Source organism: Pinus tabuliformis, chromosome 4_2 (genome assembly GCF_031772625.1).
Source record: "Pinus tabuliformis cultivar Carrire ecotype Pingquan chromosome 4_2, CPIR1, whole genome shotgun sequence".
In the NCBI taxonomy this organism is placed as follows: Eukaryota; Viridiplantae; Streptophyta; class Pinopsida; order Pinales; family Pinaceae; genus Pinus; species Pinus tabuliformis.
Genome location: NC_142304.1, coordinates 385,813,252 through 385,838,234, shown reverse-complemented (window position 1 = coordinate 385,838,234; position 24,983 = coordinate 385,813,252). Strand labels below are relative to the sequence as shown.

The window sequence follows — 24,983 nt, the reverse complement described above, 5'->3', positions numbered from 1 at the left end:
GTTAGTGGTTGTAAGCATAGATTAGTTGTTTGGCCGAATGACTCACATATGGGTGATAGGGTTGTACAAGTGGATGGAACTATATGGGAGGGGTGGGACAGTGTCCCTGATCTCACCCACTAGCACTCCCGCCGTGACTTGGGTTGGAAGGGTTGAAATACCTTCGCCTTGAAGATCATGATGTCATGAGGACAGGCCCCAAAGTTGGTTCACTCATGAGGATTTTACCGGGGGGTGTGCATCAAGGCGGATTCCTTGATCCCTGACATCATTAGTCTCACTATAACAGGCAACATAAGAGATTATAGTGGTCTCTGTTGTTGCGCCTATACTTTCCCCTTGTAGCCACTGAATGCTTGAAGGGAAAATAGCATGGCACCCTTGGAACTTCAAAGGGAATTTCATGAAGGGCATGACCAACTTGGCACCATTGGCATCACAAATAAATTGTTATGCGTGACACCCTTGGAACTTCAAGGGAAGTTCTTGAAGGGCACGACTAAACTTGGCACCCTTGGAACTTCAAGGGAAGTTCTTGAAGGGCATGACCAAACTTGACACCTTTGGAATCATTAAAAATAAATTAATTAATAAATATAATCAAGAAATGAAAACTAAGTAAATTTACATAAAGGGTAAATGATGTTAGAAACCGAGGTAATTAAATCAAAAATAAAACTTGGGTTAAGAGGATCATTGGAAGAAATAAAATAGGTTACCTTAAAAACTCTACCCTTCCCATGTTGGAAAATATTAGGTAGATTATGTAGTAAAAGGGGAAAGAGGGACATAATTGTAAGGATAAAGATTAATCCTAAACTAATTAAACCTAATTAAGAGAAGAGGAATGTGAATTAAAATAAGAATAATAAATTAAATTTAGAGAAATGTAGAGAACCTCCATGTGGTAACAACCAACATAAGAATATCCATCTAAGAGACAACTTGAGTTAAATTAGGGAGTAGATAGGAGGATCAAATCTCGACTCGTTAATTGAATTTAGTAGTGAACACAAATTAAATAAGAAAAAGGGGGATAAAGAGACAACTAGGAGAAGAAATAGGAATCTTGTTGAGGTGATGAAAATATTAGTTTTAAATTAAAATTTAAGTAAATAATGTTGGGAGACCCTTGATGAGAGAGTGACACATGGGAGGGTGAATAATCAAGCTATTGAATTATAAAAAATAATTAATTATGCATGACATGCCAAGTGTCACCTATGAGGACTTCTATAAACTAAGGGGCAAGCCATGGGAGAAGGGATTTTTTTGGGGCAACCCTATTGTTGGATGGATGAAATGATGTGAGAGCAGTGATTACGAAACTATAGTGAGTTTGGTGAGGTAGAGGATTTTAGAGAGGGGACTCTTGAGCCAAGGAGTGCTCTCCTCTACCAGCTAGTGCATTCCTCCATTGTACAACCCCATTGTAGCTCGGGGGTCCGTGGGGAAGAAGAGTACCCAAGGAGTAGGCTGGGAGGTTAACCAGTGGGTCATCACATTCGGATCAAGTATGTCGTCATTCACTCGCGGAGGTGACCGGCAACAAGGGAATACCAGTAACAACAAAGCAAGCAGAATCTCGTCTTCTGGTGAATAGTACATGTGTTGCAATACTATTTTGATCTTAGTTAAATGTATGTAATGGTTATGATATGTTTTCTGAAATGAATTTCAGGAATGTGTTAGACAGTGCTAAATAAATTTGAATTCCCAATGTGTTTCTCTTCTGGTTGTATTTTGTTGTGATCTATTTAAAAATAAAAATAAAAAAATATATAGTATGGATGTGGTCCTTACACTTGGTATCAAAGCTATGTTGAACCCTTGAGACCTATGAGCCCATGCGTGCATGACTAAAATAAATTACTATGGCAAATCAAATTTAAAATAAAAATAAAAATAAATAATTTTTTTTTGACCGGCAACAAGGGAATACCAGTAACAACAAAGCAAGCGGAGTCTCATCTTTTGGTGAATAGTACATATGTGTTGCAATACTATTTTGATCTTAGTTAAATGTATGTAATTGTTATGATATGTTTCTTGAAATGAATTTTAGAAATGTGTTAGACAGTGCTAAATAAATTTGAATTCCCAATGTGTTTCTCTTCTGGTTGTATTTGTTGTGATTTATTTAAAAATAAAAATAAAAAAATATATAGTGTGGATGTGGTCCTTACACTTGGTATTAGAGGTATGTTGAACCCTTGAGACCTATGAGCCCATGCATGCATGACTAAAATAAATTACTATGGCAGATCAAATTTAAAAAATAGTAATAATAATAAATTTTTATTTTTATTTATTTATTTATTTATTTTTTTGCATAAAAACAACGCCAGGAGAGATCCAAAACGGATGACAGGTATACGACAGCTAATTTAACTCTTATCCAACTCTTTTATTTGGCATAAAAACAATGAATGGAGCCAAATATATAAATCGAGATGCAATCATGTTTTGATTGCAGCGGTGTGGAGAATCGTTGTATCATTTGGAGGTCTGAGACTCTTTTGGCATCTGATCTTGTCTTCGTTGGAGGAGTTCTATCTCAGGAATTTATTTTGGGTTAAGGTTTTTCAATTTGGAATTTTTGTTGTTGCGCAGGACCTTGAGTCCTTTCTTTTTGCAGATGGTTTTGTGTTGAACGTCTGAGCACATTGTTTACATTTTTTGAGATATGTGTTTGATTTAAAATGTGCATGTTTCCATTGCCAAGAGTCTGATAACAAAGTATACATCTAATTTCCAAAGCGAGTTCGAAAAAACAAATATGCGTGTGGGACAAAATGTTAGGCTGTGTCTAGATCCGGAGACTATGAAATTTGCAAGAAACACTATCGAGACAAAACCCTTACTTAAATAATAGTACACAGTTTCAGCTTTGCGCTTAGTCAAAAGAACATTTGCATTATACGGCCTGGATTATCATTAATGGAAAAAAATTGGAATTCCTTTCGATGATTTTGTAAACATTCTTTAATCTGTTGGCCCTGCGAGATGATCAGAAAAACCTAGAACATTATCTTCTATATTCCTGTATATTTACTTATCATATTGACCAAGTGATTGTTCCAGAAATAATTATAGAATATGGTCAAGAAGTTTTGAGGATCGGTATACATGTGGACGAGTTCCTGAGGAGTTTCTGTTATAGGAGTGTACACATTTATGTGGATGTTGAGGTGCCTCATTTTTTTTTACGTGTGACAGTACTTTCACAAATCTTGTTTACACCTCTCCTTCGCCATTCATTTCTCCATGCTCGAGGTTGAAGTATTCTGTTTGAAAACCATCAAAACTAATGTTCACAATTTTTGCATTGGGATCTGACTTTTAGTCTATTAAAACCATAGGGGTTGGGGTAATACCTCCATTAGAACCTGAAGACTCTTTTCTTTAATCACCAAAAGCTTGACATCAATCCTGTTCGAATTAAAAGAACATAGAGGTGGTAGGTGGTAGCCGTTAAATCAGGTTCGCTTTTGGGCTTTTTGAATCCACGTATTGTATCATCATTAAGATGATTGATCCATTGATCTGGAGTTCAAGTGGTAAAGCACAATAAACTCGATCCAGTGATCCGGAGTTCGAGTTGTAACGCATGATACACTTCGGGAATCACAAATTTTCATTACTCATAATAACAGCTAGATCTATAAAGTCGATTAACTGGAACCTTCATAATCCCTATGATCAAGTGCCACAAATTGCTCTATTTGTCAGTCGATCTGCCAACACCTCTTGTCCTTGTTTTGTTGCCATTGAGTTCATTATGCTACGAGATTCTATATTATGATCAGCACAAGCAAGCACAGGTAAGGTGGAGGTAGGGCGATTGTCATATCACTGCTTTCTCCATCTCCCCTCGACCCTATGGTGATTTCCCAATTTATTTATTTTTTTAAATACAAAATAAGGGTGATCATTTTTGTTCCTTAACTTCGTCCCTTAAACCTCCCTCCCTGGTATCACCATGCAATCTTGCTTTTGCAACGATATGAATGACTGTGCAGCAAGTTTCTATTGTGTGCCGAAAATGGGATTGCTTTCCTACCCAGTCAAAAAAATAAAAAAACCATTCAACATATTGTCTTGTATTTTGTTTATTTTGATCCTCAGATGTCGCTTCTTTGCATCTCTGCTCCTGTTATGTTATAGAAGAAAATCAACTCTGACATGAGAGGTTCACCCAAATCTGAAATGAGTTTTCACTTTATACGTAAACTCATCTTACAAATCGTAATATCTACTGCCCACAATTCTCTGGCATTCGAGTTTTCCATTTTCCTTTTTCCTTACTGTTTCTTGTGGGGCAGGGGAAATTGCAATCAATTAAAAATTGCTAATAGTTTTGTGACCAAACTTTGAAATGCCATGTATATTTGGTTTCAAGAAAGTTTTGGCCGATTCAGTTTTGGAATTCATCTTGTTATCATCTTGTCGTTTTATTTTTACAAATATCGATCCTGTAACAATACCATGTTTACAAATTTATATCACCATACCTGTTGTGATGACCCAGGAACACTATTTTCCATGTAGTTTTCATGTCTTCAATACTTCATTGCTGGAATTTGGCTTGACATCCTAATTAATAATTTCATACTTATGCATTTCTGAATTGACCATGACGTACTACCTAAATTTAGCTTTCTTTTGGTGTTATTTTTAAGACTTTATCATTAGGTTTGAATGCTTGTTTCAGAGGTATATTGGTCAGACAAAGGTTTTCAATTATTTTATTTCGAAATGACTTTTTGAGCTACTTTCCATTGATGTAGCAGTCGAGCTGGTATGTTCGGTTTCATTATGAGTACATCAAGGTCGAGATATCATTTTAGTCACCTTAATACAGATGGGTGATTCGATTGTTGCTCGACAACATCTAATATCAGGTTTTGCTTGCTATATTTCGTTAGAAGAAAAAGGGCTTTGTTAATCAGTTGACGGTATTCTAATTTTTGGGGGTTGAATAGTTCTCCTGTAATGCTTTGCATGGTGATATAACCATGATTAGAAGTGCATTTTGGTGACCTATGGTTTGTGAAATTCGCGCTTGTAGCACATTGATGGAAATAGGTTTGAATATTTGTCTCATTTTTTCGGTATTTAAAAGTTTTGGGGTACTTTAGAGATAAATGGTAACACTTGCATCATTTGTATTGTGCACTAGTAAGTTTTGGGCCTTGTTAGTTTCTGGGCATTTTAATTTAGCTTGGGACAGAAGAATAATAGAAAGTTTGGGTGTGGAGCATGATTGTTCAGAGGTCTTTGTTTTAGCTGGATGTATACCCCAGGAAGTTTGTACACCCCTGCACGTGGGGGGTTTGCGGGGGGGGACTTGTCCCCCCCGTGGGGATTTAGGGGGGCCGATCCCTCCCTGGCTGGGGGGTCTGGGGGCCAGCGATCCCCCGGCAGGGGTTTCGAGGGCAGTGCCCCCGAAGCTAAAAACAGATGTACAATTGCCTTGTAAAAGTATAGTAATTTCTAGTCAATTTGGGCTGTTCATTAGGCGAATGATCTGACAGTAGAACTTATGTTTAGGGTTTTTTGCCCTAGAAGGCAACCCCTCTCTTTGTATGAGGGTATTGTATTTGAGGCTGTGTAATATATGTGTATTCTCTGAGCGAGAAACATAGAGGTGAGACTGTGAGAGAAAACAGAGGATATTACAGCGGATCTGTTGTAGGTTGTGTCTCTTCATTTTGCTAGATAATAGAAAGGAAGGATTGACTATTTGGGGTGGGCGTAGCCCAAACTGGGTGAACCACGTATATCTGTGTCTCTCTTGTTTTATGTGTTTATATTTCTGCAATATTTTATGTGTTCCATTGCTCTGTAATATATAATTTTCTAACAACTGGTACCAGAGTCGAAAGTCTATTTGGCTGATAAACTCGTAGGAAAGAAGAGTTCCTCGTTCGAGTGGGAGCAATGGTGGAAGATGGTAAGTTTAGGGTCTAGAAATTTAACGGCCAAAACTTCTCATTGTGGAAGATGCAGATGGAAGATTATCTGTATCAAAAAGATCTGTACCTACCATTGGGCAGAAAAACAAAGATGCCGACGAGTATGACAGATGAAGAATGGAACCTTTTCGATAGAAAGTTACTTGGAACAATATGGTTGTGCCTCGCAGCGTCGGTCGCCTTCAACATTTTGAAGGAAACAACAACAGAGGGTTTGATTAGGGCATTGGAGAAACTATATGAGAAACCCTCAGCCTCAAACAAGGTATTTCTTATGAAATGGTTATTTAATATGAAGATGTCAGAAGGTGGATCTGTTGCAGACCATTTAAATGATTTTAATACTGTTACAAGTTAGTTATGTTCTGTAGGGTAAACTTTGATGATGAAGTCAGAGCTCTGTTATTCTTGTGCTCATTGCCAGAAAGTTGGAATGGTTTAGTAATGGCCATTAGTAACTTTGTTTCTGGATCTAGTACTTTAAAGTTTGATGATGTTTTCGCTGCTATCCTTAGTGAGGAAATGTGACGGAAAAGCTTCGGTGAGACATCAGGTAATGCTTTGAGTGTAGAGTCTAGGGGAAGAAAAATAGAAAGAGGAAAGAGCTCAGGATATCACAGTAAATCAAGGAAAGGCAGATCCAAGTCCAGATCGGGGATAGTGTGCTGGAAATGCGGAAAGAAAGGACACCTAAAGAAAGACTGTAGATCTCGGAAGGGAAAAGAAAGAGATGCACAACAAGAGAAAAATCATGAAGCAAATGTGACAGGTGAGGTGTTACAAGATGCTTTGGTTCTTTCTTTCGAAAATATTACTGATTCCTGGGTGGTAGATTCAAGGGCCTCATTCCATGCCACACCTGATAAGAAATACTTTCATGACTATGTTCAAAGAGATTTTGGACAAGTTCATTTGGGTGATGATAAACCCTGTAAAATTGTTGGAATGGGTAAGGTTCTTGTAAAACAGCAGAATGGAAACCAATGGCTACTAAAGGAGGTAAGGCATGTTCCAGATCTAAAGAAAAATCTGAGTTCAATAGGGCAGTTAGGTGGTGAAGGTTGTGTGACAATTTTCACAGATAAAGCTTGGAAGGTCACCAAAAGAGCCATGGTAATAGAAAAAGGCGAAAAGGTTGGTACATTGTATTTATGCAATGGTATTTCTAACTCTGTTAATGCTTTAACTTCCAAAGGAGCAGATATAGCATAATGGCATCATAGGCTCGGACACATGAGTGAAAAGGGGATGAAGATTCTTCACGCAAGGAATTTGTTGTCGGGTTTAAAGAATGTTGATTTGGAATTCTGTGAGAATTGCATTTATGGAAAACAGAAGAGAGTCAGATTTCTCAGAGTTGGGAAAGAAAAGAAGAGCGAAAAATTAGAGCTTGTGCATACAGATGTATGGGGACCTGCTCAGGTATCATCTCTTGGTGGCTCTCATTATTATGTTACTTTTATTGATGATGAAACTAGAAAAACTTGGATTTATTGTATTAAGAATAAATCTGATGTATTTGATACTTTCAATAAATGGAAAGATTTGGTTGAGATTGAGACAGGAAAGAAATTGAAGTGTCTCAGATCAGACAATGGAGGTGAATATTGTAGCAAAGAGTTTGATAGATACTGTTCAGAGCATGGAATTCGCAGAGAGAAGACAGTTCCAAGAACACCATAAGAAAATGGTGTGTCAGAAAGGATGAACATAACAATCATGGAGCGTGCAAAGTGCATGAGATTGCATGCAGGATTGCCTTTATAGTTTTGGGCAAATGATGTAGATACTGTTGTTTATCTAATAAACAGAGGGCCTTCAAGTTCCTTGGATGGTGGTGTTCCAGAGGAAGCATGGATAGGTAAAAATGTAAACTACTCTTTTTTATAGCCTTTTGGTTGTGAGGCCTTTGTCCATATTAATAAAGAAAATAGAACAAACCTTGATGCAAAGTCAAAGAAATGTACCTTTATTGGATATGGTGTTAATGATTTTGGTTATCGCTTATATGATTACGAAAATCACAAAATCATTAGGAGCAGAGATGTAATATTCAATGAAAAGATCTTGTATAAGAATCAGTTGTAGGAAAAGAAACAGGAAAAAGAAAACAAGGAATGCAGTTCTTGATGAAATCACTGAAAAAGTAAAGGCGCTTGAAATAATAATAATCAACAACCACAACAACAGCAACCACCACAACAGCAACAGGCACCCCAAACACCTGAAAGTGGTGTTAGAAGATCTACCAGGATAAATAGACCCCCTGAACGATACTCTCCTTCATTACATTATTTATTGTTGATTGATTTTGGTGAACCTGAATGTTATGAAGAAGCAATGCAGGTTGAAAGTAGGAAGAAGTGGGAGGTATCCATGGAAGAAGAGATGGACTCCTTAATGCATAACCAGACTTAGGACTTAGTCAGGTTTCCTGCAGGAAAAACTACATTGAAAAATAAATGGGTTTACAGGCTGAAGGAAGAAGATGGAGGAAAACAGAGGTACAAAGCTAGACTTGTGGTGAAGGGGTTTGTACAGAAGAAAAGTATTGATTTTGATGAAATATTTTCTCCTGTTGTTAAAATGACTTCAATCGGAACTATTTTAAGTCTAGTAGCAGTTGAAGACTTGCATCTTGAGCAGTTAGATGTAAAGACAAACTTTCTCCATGGGTATTTGGAGGAAGAGATATATATGCAGTAGCCACAAGGATATGAGGTGAAAGGGAAGGAGAAACTAGTGTGCAGGTTGAAGAAGAGCTTGTATGGCTTAAAACAGGCTCTAAGGCAGTGGTATCTAAAATTTGACAAGTTTATGTCTGAACAAGGTTATACTAGATGTCACTCTGATCACTGTGTTTATCTGAAAAAGCAAAATGATGGCAGGTATATTATATTTTTATTGTATGTAGATGACATGCTTGTTACAGGGTCTAACATGCAAGAAATAAATGTGCTCAAAAGAAAATTGGCAAATTCATTTGCAATGAAGGATTTGGGAGTTGCAAACAAATCCTTGGTATGAGAATCACTAGAGATAGGAAAAATCACAAATTAACATTGTCTCAGAATGAGTACATACAAAAGGTGTTGAAAAGATTTAATATGCACAATGCAAAACTAGTTAGTACACCTTTTGCTAGCCATTTCAAATTTAATAAGGAAATGTGCCCAAAGACCCAAGAAGACATGGATTATGTGTCTAAAGTTCCATATGCATCAACAGTTGGAAGCTTAATGTATGCAATGGTCTGCACAAGGCCTGATATTGCACATGCAGTGGGAGTTGTAAGCAGGTACATGAACAATCCAGGAAAGGAACATTGGATGGCAGTGAAATGGATTCTCAGATATTTGAAAGGTACCACAAATCAAGCATTATGCTTTGGTGGTTCAAACATTTCTCTACAAGCATATGTTGATGCAGATATGGCAGGTGACAGAGATAACAGAAGGAGCACTACAGGATATGTATTTACTATAGGTGGAACAATTGTCAGTTGGGTTTCAAAAATCCAAAGTGTTGTTTCTCTTTCAACAACAGAAGCAGAGTATGTTGCTGCTATAGCGGCTAGTAAAGAAATGATTTGGTTACAAAGGTTTATGGGTGAATTGGGTAAAGAGCATGATATGGGCACGTTATACAGTGATAGCCAAAGTGCCATTCATCTTGCAAAGAACTCAGCATTTCATTCCAGGACTAAACACATATAGCTCAAGTACCATTTCATATGATTAGTGTTGGAAGATGGAGAGTTGAAGCTGGAAAAGATACACACTAGATAGAATCCTGCAGATATGCTAACAAAATTTGTAACCAGGGAGAAACTGAGAATATGCTCAGTTTCAATTGGTCTTCAAGGATGACGAAGAAGATGAGAAATAGCTAGGTCCAAAGAGGAGTCATTGTCCAACAAATGAAGCAGTGATGGATTTGCTACAATCATTCTCCAAGTGGAAGATTGTTGGGTCTGGAGCATGATTGTTCAGAGGTCTTTGTTTTAGCCGGATGTATACACCAAGAAGTTTTGTACACCCCTCCACGCGGGGGCCGAGATGCGGGGGCGACTTGTTCCCCCCGTGAGGGTTTGGGGGGGGCTGATCCCCCTTAGCTGGGGGGTCTGGGGGCCAATGGTCCCTCGGTGGGGGTTTCGGGGGCAGCGCCCCCGAAGCTAAAAATAGATGTAAAATTGCCTTGTAAAAGTATAGTAATTTCTAATCAATCTGGGCCGTTCATTAGGTGGATGATCTGACGGTAGAACTTATGTTTATGGTTTTTTTCCCTAGAAGAAAACCCCTCTCTTTGTATGAGGGTATTGTATTTGAGGCTGTGTAATATATGTGTATTCTCTGAGCGAAAAACAGAGAGGTGATACTGTGAGAGAAAACAGAGGATATTACAGTGGATTTGCTGTAGGTTGTGTCTCTTCATTTTGTTGGATAATAGAAAGGAAGGACTGGCTGTTCGGGGTGGATGTAGCCCAAATTGGGTGAACCACGTATATCTGCGTCTCTTTTGTTTTATGTGTTTTCCGTGTTTATATTTCTGCAATATTTTGTGTTCCATTGCTCCATAATATATAATTTTCTAACAGAAAGCTTGGTATGAAGGTGCCAAATTTGGACTATTCCTCCAAGTCAGCAGAGTGTATTAAATTTTATAACAGTTACTAGATGATAACTTTGGACTTACTTCTTCGTTTGAAGGGTTTTGTGCTCTTCTTCCTTGGAATATATCAAACGTAGGAATCTGGGTATTGAAACGCTTCAGATTAGATTGTAACCCTAGTAAATGGAGGAGAATGAGAAAAGGGCAATGATGACAATGGGGGATTTTCCAGAGAGCTGCATATCGCACATGCTCTGCTTCACCACACCCAGAGATGTTTGCAGGCTCAAAGCTATCAATCGGACATTCAGGTCGGCCGGCAATTCAGACTCCTTGTGGGAAAAGATGCTTCCAATTCAGTATCCCTATCTTCTTGCACGGCTCGATTCGCCCTTGGAAATCTGTTCCAAGAAAGAGTTGTATTTCGCGCTCTGTCATCCCAATTGGATCGACGGTAGAACCAAGGTAATTCTATAATTCTTTGTCTGAATCTCTTTCAATTTCAATTACCAAATTTAATATATATATATATATGAATATTTTCTGTAATTTTATCAAGTATAAATAAAATTACATCCATACATGCTTTTCAGCATCCCATCTTTACAAAAAAGTGCCCCAGATTGTTGTCCATACATATACCAGCGTCAGAACTATATCCATAATACTTTCTGTTGACTGTCCATTAAATACATCTTTCCAAAAAAAAAAAAAACTTAAATCGTTGATGTGTTTTCATATAGTAACTGATAAGAGTTCATAAAAAGTCCAAAAAAAAGAGTAGACATTATTTATAGCCAAGGCTCAGGAAGATGTTTTGTAGAGCTGCCTTCTTCTGCTGTTGTAATCTTCCATGTTTCCAGCTCTAAACGAGCTTTTGAGAGGCAGTCCGCTTCTTGATTCATGTTCCTGTTGACATGGTCATAGGAGATCTGAGAAAAGTGCTAGTAAGTTGTTGACTACGCTGAATGAAAGAGTGGCTGCAGAGAATAGTTATGTAAACTGTTGAGACTCTTCACACAATTTATAACCAAGAGGGAGTCTCCATATATAGATGTCAAATGTTTTTGTCCAATGGCAACTGAAGTACTAATTTTAAAGCCATAAGCTTTGTATAATTATTTGAGACTCACCCAAGTCTCGCTGTGAAGGAAATGTGTTGTGAAATAGAGAGGTGGTGAATGCCGCTTGCGCTTCCTTGCGGAGATTCTTTTGGGAAACACCATCAAAGAAAGCCCAAGGGAAGTCTTTTTGTATGGAGATATCTGCATTTGGTGCCTTCAGCTGATTTTCACTGCTGGATCTAAAAGATTCCATGATGGCTGAACTAGTAATGGCAATTTTGATGGAAGAGGGAGCAAAGTTACCAAAGATTGCCTGATTTCTGTCCAACCATATTCCCCAGGCCATGGTAAGAGGAAGAGCCTTATGTTGACTTTGTGAGATGCTGACAGCCAAGATTTTAGGCTATCTTCAACCGAAGGGCCATCCCAAGGGTATGACAGGTCTTCTAATCTTGTATTTCAGCCTAGATAGATTGTGTAATTGGAGAATAAAAATGATCAATAGTTTCTTCATCCATTGACCATAGGAATAATTTGTTGGGTCCTTGAAAATAATGGTTTTTTAAGTATTCCCAAGTGGGGGCTATTTTTCCTCAGAATCAACAAGATTCCATGATGGATGAACTAGTAATGGCAATTTTGATGGAAGAGGAAGCAAAGTTGCCAAAGATTGCCTGATTTCTGTCCAACCATATTCCCCAGGCCATGGTAAGAGGAAGAGCCTTATGTTGACTTTGGGAGATGCTGACAGCCAAGATTTTAGGCTATCTTCAACCGAAGGGCCATCCCAAGGGTATGACAGATCTTCTGATCTTGTATTTCAGCCCAGATAGATTGTGTAATTGGAGAATAAAAATGATCAATAGTTTCTTCATCCATTGACCATAGGAAGCATTTGCTGGGTCCTTGAAAATAATGGTTTTTTAAGTAGTCCCAAGTGGGGGCTATTTTTCCTCAGAATCAGCCATATAAATAATTTTTCTTTTGAGGGAAATTTCATCTTCCAAGTTTTTCCCCACCAAGGAGCTGTATGATTCAAGTTGACTTGCACTAGTTGTGAAAAGCCATATTTTGGTGAGTACTTCCCCGAGGGGTGATGGGCCCCAATGAGCTGATCTGGGGAGTCAAAGAAAACAAAGGGCTGTTGTAAATACCAGTGTTGAAAATGTCGATAACCGAAAAATATCGGAGAGGGTTCTGAGAACATATTTTCAGCAAAAAAAAAGATGTTAAAAAGTAAAAGAAATAGTGTAATAGAATTAGTACAACGACAAGTTTACAAATGCTAATCCTTCTGACAATAACTCAATGCCTAATATGAAACATTCTATTTCAACCTGAATATTAACACTTTTAGTTTGCAAAATATGTATAGATTTTAGCATTATCTGAATAAAACAAACAAATAAAAACCCATCTAAGAACTTAGAAAAATACAAGCTCAGTTCTTTTTTGCTATACACTATTCAAATGGGTACATCAGTTGAAATTCCTAATGGTTTTGTAAGTATGCATGCCTTATGCAAATAAGATAAATATAACATGAAAATCAATAATTTTTCTAGTTACAATAGGCTATTATTCTACTTTTGTCACTAGTTGCATAGGTAGACACAATAAGGGGTGTGCATACTTTTAATATGAGGTAGTCTACAAATAAGAATGGCCCATAGCTCAGGGTTACAAAAACATCGGGATAAAACCATGGGTTATTCCAAGCTCTAGTAGGCCTTGGAGAAGATTGAGTGTCATCGTGACAAATTTTATACTTCATACACGAGACAAGAGGAAAAATCTAAGCTTGTGGCTTCTAAGGGATCACGGGGTTAGAAACTTCTTGCAATAGCCAATAAATATCTACTAAAAGCTGCTTTATAGTGTTGACTCTATCAAAATCAGTTCAATAAGATCTACACGGAGCACAAAACCAACCAATAGTGTTTGTATGTAATAATCTGTTTTCAGCATGGATGGTGTTTCATGAGTTTTTTTTTTTAGTTTTTCAATTGAGTTATAGCATCGTGCACTTTGAACTGCACTATTCTTACAAAAGATATGTGCATACAAATTTGAGGGAGAAACTTCTTTATTTACAATTTAAAGACACCTGGTATCGAGAGATTAGCAAAAGTTTGAGGGAGGATCAAATGAGGGTCCCAAAATATGAAGAATACTCCCTTGATAATGATGGTCTAGTACAATTTCGGGGAAGGATATATGTACCATCGAATGGAGATATATGCCAGTTAATATTGAATGAAGCACATCGTGCAGTATAGATGGCACACCCTGGTGTTAAGAAGATGTGTGCGAACCTAAGACCACTTTTCTCTTGGAAAGGGATGAAGAAGGACATTGTAAAATTGGTAACAAGATGCTTAGAGTGTCAGTGAGTAAAAGTTGAACACAGACATCCAACAGGATGATTGTAACCCCATGAGATACCAAAATCAAAATGGGAAGTTATATCAATGGAATTCATTGTGGGACTACCAATGACCTCAAGAAGACATGATTCCATATTTGTAATGGTGGACACGTCGACCAAGAGCACCCATTTCATACCAATTAAGACTACATATAAGGCACCAGAAAAAGACAGAGTTTATTGATGAGATTATGAGATTGCATGAAGTGCCTAGGAAGAGCATATCTGATAGGGGAGCAGTGTTTACAGGAAGGTTTTGGACCAGTTTCCAAGAAGCCTTGGGAACCCAGTTGAACTTCAGCACTGCTTATCACCCTGAGACAGATAGGAAAACAGAAAGGACTAATCAAATCCTCGAAGACATGCTTTGGATGTATGTGATGAACCAACAAAAGAGATGGGAGGAGTTCTTACCCCTCGTGGAATTTGCTTACAATAATAGTTATCAGAGTTCCATCAAGATGGCGCTAATTGAATTCTTATACGGAAGACCTTGCAGAACACCTCTCAGTTGGGACCGACTAGAGGACCGAGTATTAATAGGACCAGAAGTAGTGCAAGATATGGAAGAACAAATGACTATGATTAGGGAGAGGCTAAAGGAAGTGCAAGATCGACAAAAGAGCTATGTCGATGCTCATTGGGTAGACCAAAGTTATGAATTGGGAGATAGGGTGCTCCTGAGAGTAAGGCCCCAAAATAAGCTCTCTAAGAATTTGGAATGGGAGAAAAATTGTCTCCACGGTTTGTGGGACCTTTTGAAATCTTAGAAAGGAAAGGGTTGGTGGAAAATAGGCTTGCCTTACCTCCATCTTTAGCACGTATGCATGATTTGTTTCATATTTATGTTTTGCGTCATTATATTTCATATCCTTCGTATGTTATTGAATTTGGTCATTTGCAGGATTCGGTCAAGTGAACATTAATCATTGAACCAGTTCGCATACTGGACCAACAAACTTTGCAGATTAGATAGTGGTTAGTGGACCAAGTTAAGGTCCAGTGGGACAATTTAGTCCCAGTTTAGCTACTTGGGAGGATGCCGAGGAGATGCCTCACCGTTTTCCTTACCTATTCCAAGGACTTTGGGACGAAGTCTATTATTAAGAGGGGGTGTATGGAGTGCCTGTTCTAGTTGACTGACAGTGATATGACACTAACATTTATTTAGCCCTAAGGCCCACACATTATTCTTTGAGGACCTCAGGTTGAGGATCCGGGCACATGATGCTATTATTAGTGATTGAGATATTCATGGTTGTGATGTTTATGTATGTTCTCCATCTATATTATGATGAAGGTAGCATGAATGGTTATGTATGTTATCTATTGGTATTATGATGATTGTAACATTAAATGGTTAAGTTTGGTCTTTATTGAATTTATGATGATGATGGTAGTAAAAGATATGTATGCTCTCTATTAAATCATGATGATGATAAACTTGATGGATAAGTATATTTCTATTGATGCTACATTGTTGATAGCTTGATGGATATGCATGTTTCCATTGATGTTTTGATGATGATAGCCATGATGGATGTGGACCCTATGTTACCTACTTTCATTAGTTTCGGCTTACTGTGAACAATGCTGTGAATGACTAGGTGTTGTTAATGATGCTATTATGACAATGAATAACACTGAGAAACCTTCTTACTGATGATTATTGAGTATGGCAAGAAACCACCAGAGGCACTCGCATATGACGAGTTAATGACAACTGGTTTGATGGAAAAAAAAAATTATATTATTTTACCTTTGAAATTCAAAGTCAATTTTGAAACCTGCTATATATGTTTATCTATATTCTGGTTAGTGGTTGCAAGCACATATTAGTTTCTTGGCCGAATGACTCACATATAGGTGATGGAGTTGTACAAGTGGATGAAACTACATGGGAGGCATGGGATAGTGTCCCTGATCTCACCCACTAGCGCTCCTGCCGTGACTTGGGCTGGAAAGGTTGAAACACCTTCGCCTTGAAGATCACGATGTTATGAGGGCAGGTCCCAAAGTTGGTTCGCTCATGAGGATTTTACTGGGGGGCGTGCATCAAGGCATATTCCTTGATCCCCAACGCCATTAGTCTCACTATAGCAGGCAACATAAGAGATTATAGTGGTCTCTGTTGTTGCACCTATACTTTTCCCTTGTAGCCACTGAATGCTTGAAGGGCAACTAGCATGGCACCCTTGGAACTTCAAAGGGAATTTCTTGAAAGGCACGACCAACTTGGCACCCTTAGCATCACAAATAAATTGTTAGGCGTGGCACCCCTGGAACTTCAAGGGAAGTTCTTGAAGGGCACGACCAAACTTGGCACCCTTGTGTTGGTCGGATAAATTGATCTTGTGGACAAGGCCAATATCCCCAGTATCAAAAGATATCTAGCAACAAGCAGACAAACAAATCTATCTTTTTTTAAACATATGTGATTCATAAATAAAAACTATAGAGGTGTTTAGACTCTACCTTAAGTCCAACACTAGTTTGTAGCAGCCATCCTTCAACCGTCTGACAGAGTTTCCTTTTGAGAACCTGCAATCACAATCAAGCAAACATCAAATAGCACCTACATAGCTAATATCATAAATCATGTTCATTATGGTGATCAAGGAATCCATAAAATAAACCATAAAACACTAGCTTATTGAGAAAAACAAACTTATTTGTATTAACTTTGAAGTAGAAGAACCTTACAACCTTTTCAGCCTTGATGTTGAACAAGCTCTTCTTAGGGTCCGAAACAGGAATCTCCTTTACTTTGACAAACCTTACACTCTTCCAAATGAAATCAAAGAGGTATGTAATCTCTCCTCATAAAAGCTCAATTACGAAGACTAAGTTCCAGCAGCATTTCACCTCAAAAATATTCAGCTTTCAACCTCTCAATAACCAGCCCAATGCTTCATTTTATAGTGCAGAGGAAGGAGGTTACAGGTCCACCTATGAAGGGATAGAGTCCTCCTTCAAAGGGATAAGCTCCTCACATCAAGAGGTTAGCTCCTTAAGGTATCGGATGCATGAACCTTAAGGGAGCAAACTTGCCACCTCAAGATTCCTTCCAGAAGCTTCTAGAAATGACTCAAAGTGAGTTTTTAAGAATATTCTTATGCCTTTTTAACTTTTACAGGGGTCCGCCTCCATAACACAGAGATAGAGCAGTCAGGTGCATAGGAGACATGACCATTAGGTGCGGGACTATAGGTAATGCTAAGAGAAAGTGCGGAACCAGAGTTTTAGAGACTTTTGAGGACTTTCTCTTATTTTCAAGGTTTGATATGAAGATTTGAGGCTTAAGACTTGCAAAGGAGGAAAGTATGAGTGGCAATGGACTCACACAAATTGCAGAATGTCAAGGTGACAAATTTTTGTGCAACAGATTTCCCCCTAAAGTGCGAAGTCTGTAATAGATGAAGATAGAGTTTGTCATCTATGAAGAGTGAAGTACTTTATCATTTCAAAGATCATCCTGTGGACACCCCAGTCGGAACCTGTAAAAAACATTCAATGAAAAATATATATATGTGAACATATCATCGCTGAGGTAGGAATTCCCATACTCAGATCAAAATTGACTAGAAAACTGACTAAACTATTCTGATACAGGAATGATTTTGTAATACATCAAGAGTATAGACATATGTAGACACAGTATGGGCGTAGCCATCTGTTTATGAATAGTCCACTATATAATGAATAACAAAGTTCCTCGCAGCCTAGATGGTAGAAACTAGATCTAGGGTCTTGATTTTTGCTTCCCGAACTAGTACGATTCTATCCATGTGAATGAATGTGTTGAAGTCGAACATGGTAAAAACCACTTGATTATCAGTCAATGACGTAAACTGTTAACAAGTGTGAGAGAAACCACCAATAATGTCAATGGCTCTCAAAGTACTCAGTACAATCCATGAAATGTGAATAAATGAGATGATGTCAAACATGTCATAGAATCCTTTGATTGAAGGTCAATGATGCAACCTATCGTCGAAGGCGAGAAACCTGCCATTAGGGCATGCAGAGTCCAAGGCACTTATGATTTCTAGATCATCTTTCTAGATAATGAGCTGAAGTCGATAGAAAGTGATCTGTCGTAACAAGCCCACAACACGAAATCATAGATCAAGTTTTGAAGAAATATATTTGGAAAGGACTAACTCAGGGATGGTCAGAATGGATGACATATATTTTGCAGATGAATGGTTTATTTGAGCTGACCTCTTGAACGCATAACGACACTGCAGATGGTTTGCTGGCAATTGACCCAAAGCTAATACCCGGAAACGGCTGAAGACTTTCAATATGGTTTGATTAACTATTAGGCAAAGGATTTCCCAACCCAGGTGAACAAAAAGTGTCGTGTTCAAGAGTGGTTAATTGCTTTTCTAAAACACAAAGTGTAACAAACAAGTTCATTTTTCTCTCTTTTCCCCCACCATTTATGGCAAGTACCTCTTTATTTTTGACAAGTTTGAGGAGGATAACATTTTCTTGTTTATAAGCTCTTCCTTCGGATGAGTCCAACTTAGTTTAAAATTCGAACCCTAAGAAGGTGTGGTTCGTTCCTGTTTAAAATCGAACAGGTCCTTTACTGTTAAATTTTAACGAGTCCAATATAGGAAAAACTCAGTGTTTTTCAATTTTAGGAAGTCAGAAGAAAAACTTAAGAAAACTCCATGGGTGTCCTTTTTCGTAAATTTGTGTCTCTTAAGCCCGACAAAGTATAAAATAATACTTGAGAGAACTGCTTGACCATTACGATCAAGGAGTACTTTTCATAATTAGTGGGCCTGATTTGAAAAAGTAAAAAAGTGATTGAAGACACGTCATTTTATAACCAATATCGAACTTGAAACGACAAAAGTCCAGCGATCTTTTCATGTTTATACGGTCAGAAAAGAGATGTAAGTGGACTGCCTTTTTAATTTCATTTAACAAGTGTAAAAAGGAAAAAACTCGGCAATTTTTTCATATTTTACGAGTCAGAAAAGAGCTTAAAGATGACTCCAATGTTTCACTTTTTCGTAAATTTTTGAAAGAGTCCGAGAAAGTAATAAAAGTACTCTTTGTTGAAAATGATCAATTTTCCCAAAAAAATCTAATATTCTGCACAAAAACTCAAAACATTACTCATACCTGTTTAAGATAAATAAAAACGTATCAAAAGTTACCTTTTTAAAGTGAAAAATAAATAAATTAAAAATTCATTTATTCAAAAAATCTTATAAAAAGGGCTTTTGTAAATTCATTTTTACCATTTGATTGAAGAGTGAGAAGTGAGAGCTTTTGGGTAAGAAACTTCCTGTGAAGATTGCGGAAAATCCGTCCGTTGGAATCGAAAACTGTCAGCTCTAGGTAATCCACATCATCCTTATCTTGCATTTCAATTGTATACATTTCATTTTAGGGCTTTAAAATTGATTTTTCAAGGAGAATTTGATTTAGAAAGTCACTTGTGGGGGTCCGTAGGTGCAACATGTGGCCCCTGCGGACCTCGACTTTTTTCTACAAAGAAAAAATTCGTGGGTCCGCACCTATTGCTTACGACGCGTGTGGACCTATGCACTCTCTGTAACCAACAGGTGCAGACCTTGCGAAATGGATTTTAAAATTTCAAATTTCTCCATTTTCGCCCAAAAATTTTCGAACTAAATTGTTCTAATATGTCTTTTTTGCATTGTAGGACATACAAAATGCTTATTTGGTGGGAACATGAGCATGAGGATGTGGACCTTGCCACAATAAATAATCCACCCACATTGGATGCATTGAAAACATGCAGACTGTTTACATTTTGGGCCATACCATGCATGAGGGCCCAAGTAGACTAATTGCAATGGCTAGTAGACAGGTGGAACATACAAGACCAGTGTTTCATGATTGGTGGCCACCGGCTCGAAATTGAGCTAGAGGACATATATTTTTTGACTGGTTTGCCCAACAGAGGTGAACGATTATCTCTTTTCGGGACTAGGCTAGGTGGCTAGTCTGTCGCTAGTCTCCGATTGGAGTTTTGCAATGATCAAACAAAGGACAAACGGATCGATATTAAAACTATCGATCGTCCTGAACTTAAGGTTATTGCATTCATTGTCACTAGACTATGCGGGAGTGCAGCATTGCATGTAGCTACTGGATCCCAGATGCAAATGGCTGTAGACTGTTATTGAGGTACCATATTCAATTGGTGCGAGGCTGTGTTGGCGAATGTAAAAGGCCAATTAACCAAAGCAAAGAACGGACAACTAAAAAACTTTGGATATGGTTTCCTGATTGTGAGCTTTGGTCTAGAGAGGGTCCCTATGCTGGTCCCACAATAGCTTTTTATTGAGGCTGGTCTTCCTCGAGAGCCTAGGATAATGCACTGGGTTGCAGTGATGGCCCGTCACCCTGAGGAGGGTTCAGAGGTTGTTCAATTTCCGCCTGAGTATTTTCGTTGGTTGAGGAACTAACTTTTTGTGTTTTAGGATTTTCCATATGCCGGAATGGATTATCACGGTGACCCAGACATGATTCTTCCACTAGGAGAGTAGTGGGATGATTCAGGTAAAATCATTTTCAACACTTTATAAGTTTTAACTAAATTTTTTTGTTTTTTTAAATTGTCCAAAACTGACAATAAAAAGTTTTAAATGCAGATGTGGGTCCACGATGACCAGTCGCTCTCTAGCCTTATGAGAGTAGACAGCCAGTTGCAGCAGTACCATCTCCACAAGACCAATCTACAGAGATCCTGACCGATTTAGAGAATCATATAGAGCGTTTGACAGCAGATATTCCAGAGACTAGCATAGATGATATTCCACTTAAGTTATAGCAATATGTGATTGGGGTCCTAGGACCTTTTAGGAGGTTTCTTTGTAGGGTGGCTAGAGCGATGGTTTCTCATCGTGATCATCACCAGGGATAGGATGATTGCTTTTGTAGACTCACATGACATTTTTGTCTTTTTGTACTATCATTTTTGCTAATCATACGGTGTTTTTCAACCTATGATCGAAGACGTTGTATATTTGACACACTTCTATGCTATGATATATCACTATTACCAACTATCTTGTGTACCATGTTATTGAATGTTTTAAATTTACTGTTTTGATTATTGCAAATGTCTATTTATTATACGAAAAGCAACTGCATCTGATAATGTATTTAAATATCTTGGAATATGTTGATATTCAATGTAATAAAATTCACCTTCCAAGAGATGAACTCTAAAAAATAATCTTAATAACACTGGATTCCTATTGGCATAAACCCTGTTAAGCTGTAATACAACGAGTTCAAAATCTAACCTAACAATCAAACTCTGAATCCCAAATGAGATGGATTCAGATAATAACTCAATCACTGCACTATACTCTGCAATGTTATTCGTTGTTTGACCGAGGCTTACCCCATGCATAGATACTAACTCATCAGAGGGTGAATAGATAACCCAAGTTGCGAAAGAAATGCACTGTGTACTACGACAAACACCATCAGCAAAACCAATGTATGTTTGAAGAGACGTCGACATCTGCAATATCAAGAGTAAAATCAAGATAATAAGGAATAATGATAAAAGCACTCTCTAAACTAGGCACACTTTTCTAATCTAAAACAGACCAGCTATAAAGAAACTAATCTAACAAAAATCTCTAAACCGAAATTTGTGCATAATATCTCTTTAGATAAAGCCCATTTATGGGTTTACCCAAAGAGACACCGTCAAAATATAGCAATTCATAGGCCCCTTTTGCCAGGTTTCACTTAACAATATAAGGACCATGCCACATAGGTACAAATTTTCCAGCCCCTAACTTATTGTTTGCTTGATCATAAAGTAAGACTAGGTCTCCTTCTGAAAAATTATGAGGTGTAACATTTCAGTCGTACTGAGCTTTTATCCGTTTCACATGAGTTTTGATTGCTAATGCAACGTTGTGTCGATTCTCATCTAGCTGAGCTAAGTACAAAAAACATTTCTCCTCTTCAGAAGTGGCTGGGAGTAATTCTATGGCTAATTGTAATGATAGAATTTCGCATTCAATAGGTAACACTACTTCCAAACCGTAAACTAGTTGAAAAGGAGTGAAACCAGTTGATGTTTTCACTGAGGTTCGATATGCCCAAAGTGCTGAAAATAACATGTTATGCCAATTTGACCTATGAATACCAATGATTTGTTGGGTCATAGTGACTAGAACTTTATTAATAGCTTCAATCAGATCGTTAGCCTGTGGGTAATATGGAGTAGAACTATCGTGGCGCAGGCCAAGTTGATCTGTAAGTTTAGTCATCATGATGTTTCGAAAATCACTTCCATGATCAGTGATAATAGCTTAGGGAACACCAAATCTAGCAATTATATGATTGAATACGAAAGTTGCAGCAGTTTTGCCGTCTGCTGAAAATGTAGGCATCGCCTCGGCCCACTTAGTAAAATAATCTACTGCTAGGATGATATACGCATGCCCCCCGGCCGAGTGAGGGTTACATGTAATAAAGTCAATACCCCACTTTGCAAAAGGATCGACAGTAATTATAGGGTGGAGAGGAGCGGGTGGAGCACGCATCTTACGATCAAAAATTTGACAATTGTGGAATTTCCGGACTGCATAGATACAATCTTTGAATAAGGATGGCCAAAAATAACCAGCGCGCAATATCTTTTGGGTTGTGGCATACCCAGACATATGACTGCCACATGCTCCAGAGTGACAGTCATTGAGAACCTTTTCAGCTTCTTCATGAGTTAGACAACGTCGGAAAACAGAATCCGCCCCACGACGATAGAGTGTATCACCAATAATATTGTATTGTTGGGATTGGAAACGTATTTTCTATCGCTGAGATCGTGAGATTTCAGGCCGAAAAGATTGGGTTTGGAGATAAACAATAATATCTCCATACCATGGATCAAAAGTACTGATAAGAAACAAGGATTCATCTGCAATGGGCTCTTCCACCACAGTTTCAGTATCAGTATGCGGGAAATCACACATCAGTTCAGCAAAAACCAAAGATTTCTTTGCCTTGGATTTTTCAAATTCCAAGTCAAATTCCTGCAGGATAACTATCCATTTGGAATACTTGCCCCCTATCAATTGTTTGGTCAAGATATACATCATAGGGTTACAATAAGAAATTACTGTGGTTTTGCGTAATAAGATGTAGTGATGAAATCTTTGGACAACTTGAACAACGACCAATGCCAATTTCTCCATATGTGAATATTTAAGCTCAGTCGGATTCAGAGTTCGACTAAGATAGTAAATCACATGTTCATTGTTGAATTCATCTTCCTGAACTAAGACCATCCCAATGGTGGAATGAGAAGCAGCGAGGTACAAAAAGTAATCCTGGTTGTAATTGGGAGGATGCAATAACAGTGCATGGGTTAACGCGTGTTTAAGTGCATCAAAATATTTGTCAGCGATCTCATTCCAAAAGAAAGGAGTATTTTGTTTCAACAACCTGGTAAAACCTTTCGTTATCTCAGCGTAGTTAGGAATGAAACGACGTAAAAAGTTTGTTTTCCCTTGCAAACTTTGGAGTTGGCGAAGAGTCGAAGGAGGAGGTAGTTTGACAATAGCTTCAACCTTCGAGGGATCGACATGAATGCTTGCTTTTGAAATGACAAATCCTAGTAAACAACCTGTTTCTATACAGAATACATGTTTGTGTGGATTCAGACTAATTCGATAATGACTACATCTCATAAAAATAACTCATAAATGAGTGAGATAATCGGCTCTACGTAATGAATGGGAAGGTAAATCATTGAGATAAGGCTGCACAATGTTCTTGATGTCATGAAATGCGTAAGACATAGCCCTTTGAAAGTTGCTCCAGCGTTCTTCAATCCAAAAGGTAATTTGCAATAAGAAAATGTCCCCCATGGACAAATGAAAGTTGTTTTAGGTTCATTAGTAGGGAGTATGTTGATTTGATTGTAACCAGAAAAACCATCCATAAAGGAGAACATTTCACTACCGGCACAATCATCAATAATTTGATCGATATAGGGGATTGGATAATTGTCTTTAGGACAAGCTCAATTAATATCCCTATAATCGATACATATTCTTATTGTTCCTTGCTTTTTGTTAACAGGAATAATATTCGATACCCAATCCGTTAAAAGAATTGGATAAATGAAACCTGCTCGAAGTAATTTCTCAACTTCAATTTTAAAAGCAACGGCTTTTCTTGGATGTATCTGATGCAAACGTTGCCAGACAAGTTTAGCATCTGGGTAAGTTTTAATTTCATGGACAACAATTGATGGATTGATTCCTAGCATTTCTTCATATGACCAGGAAAACACGTCACAGAATTCTTGAAATAGGGCTTTATAAGTTTGGATTTCATCGTTCGTACAGGAAGCACCTATATGAATGTTTTCAATAATTCCGGTTTAACTGAAATGTCAATAGGAACCGTTCGAGAGATATTTCCAAAATTTAATTCAGAATCAGGATGTTGCAATGGATTATGTGGTTCTTTGACATAGTCAGTGGTAAAAATAGATGAAAAATCATTTTCAAAATGATCAAGCTCAGGTAAAATCAAAGATCGATTATGAAGATCTTCCCATGGTAAATCATCAACAGACAAAAGTTCACGAATCTGCTCATCAGTATGAACATGATCAGAAAATGTTGTTGAAGCTGAGGTTGATATCGAAAGTGATTCCCCATGGACCACATTCATTGGATCAGTTTCGGTTGAACAAGAGTCAGAAAACGACTGTACAACTTGATATGCAATTTCAAAGGGACTCAAAGGCATCGCACTACCAAATGAATCCACCTTAGAATCGGAAGATATGATCCAAGGATCATCAAAAGCAATAGTGTTCGATAAAATCATATGAATAGTTGCAATAGAAGGCGATACGTTAGGAGGAGG

At 37.8% G+C, this 24,983-nt stretch overlaps 1 non-coding gene across 1 annotated transcript; it reads left to right on the top strand.

Annotated features, from left to right (window-relative positions):
- The first annotated feature begins 4,789 nt into the window (after positions 1 to 4,789).
- LOC149169577 (small nucleolar RNA snoR111) lies at positions 4,790 to 4,894 on the top strand. Its single transcript, XR_016259954.1, has one exon. It is a non-coding gene; the product is annotated as a small nucleolar RNA snoR111 (small nucleolar RNA).
- Positions 4,895 to 24,983: the final 20,089 nt, after the last annotated feature.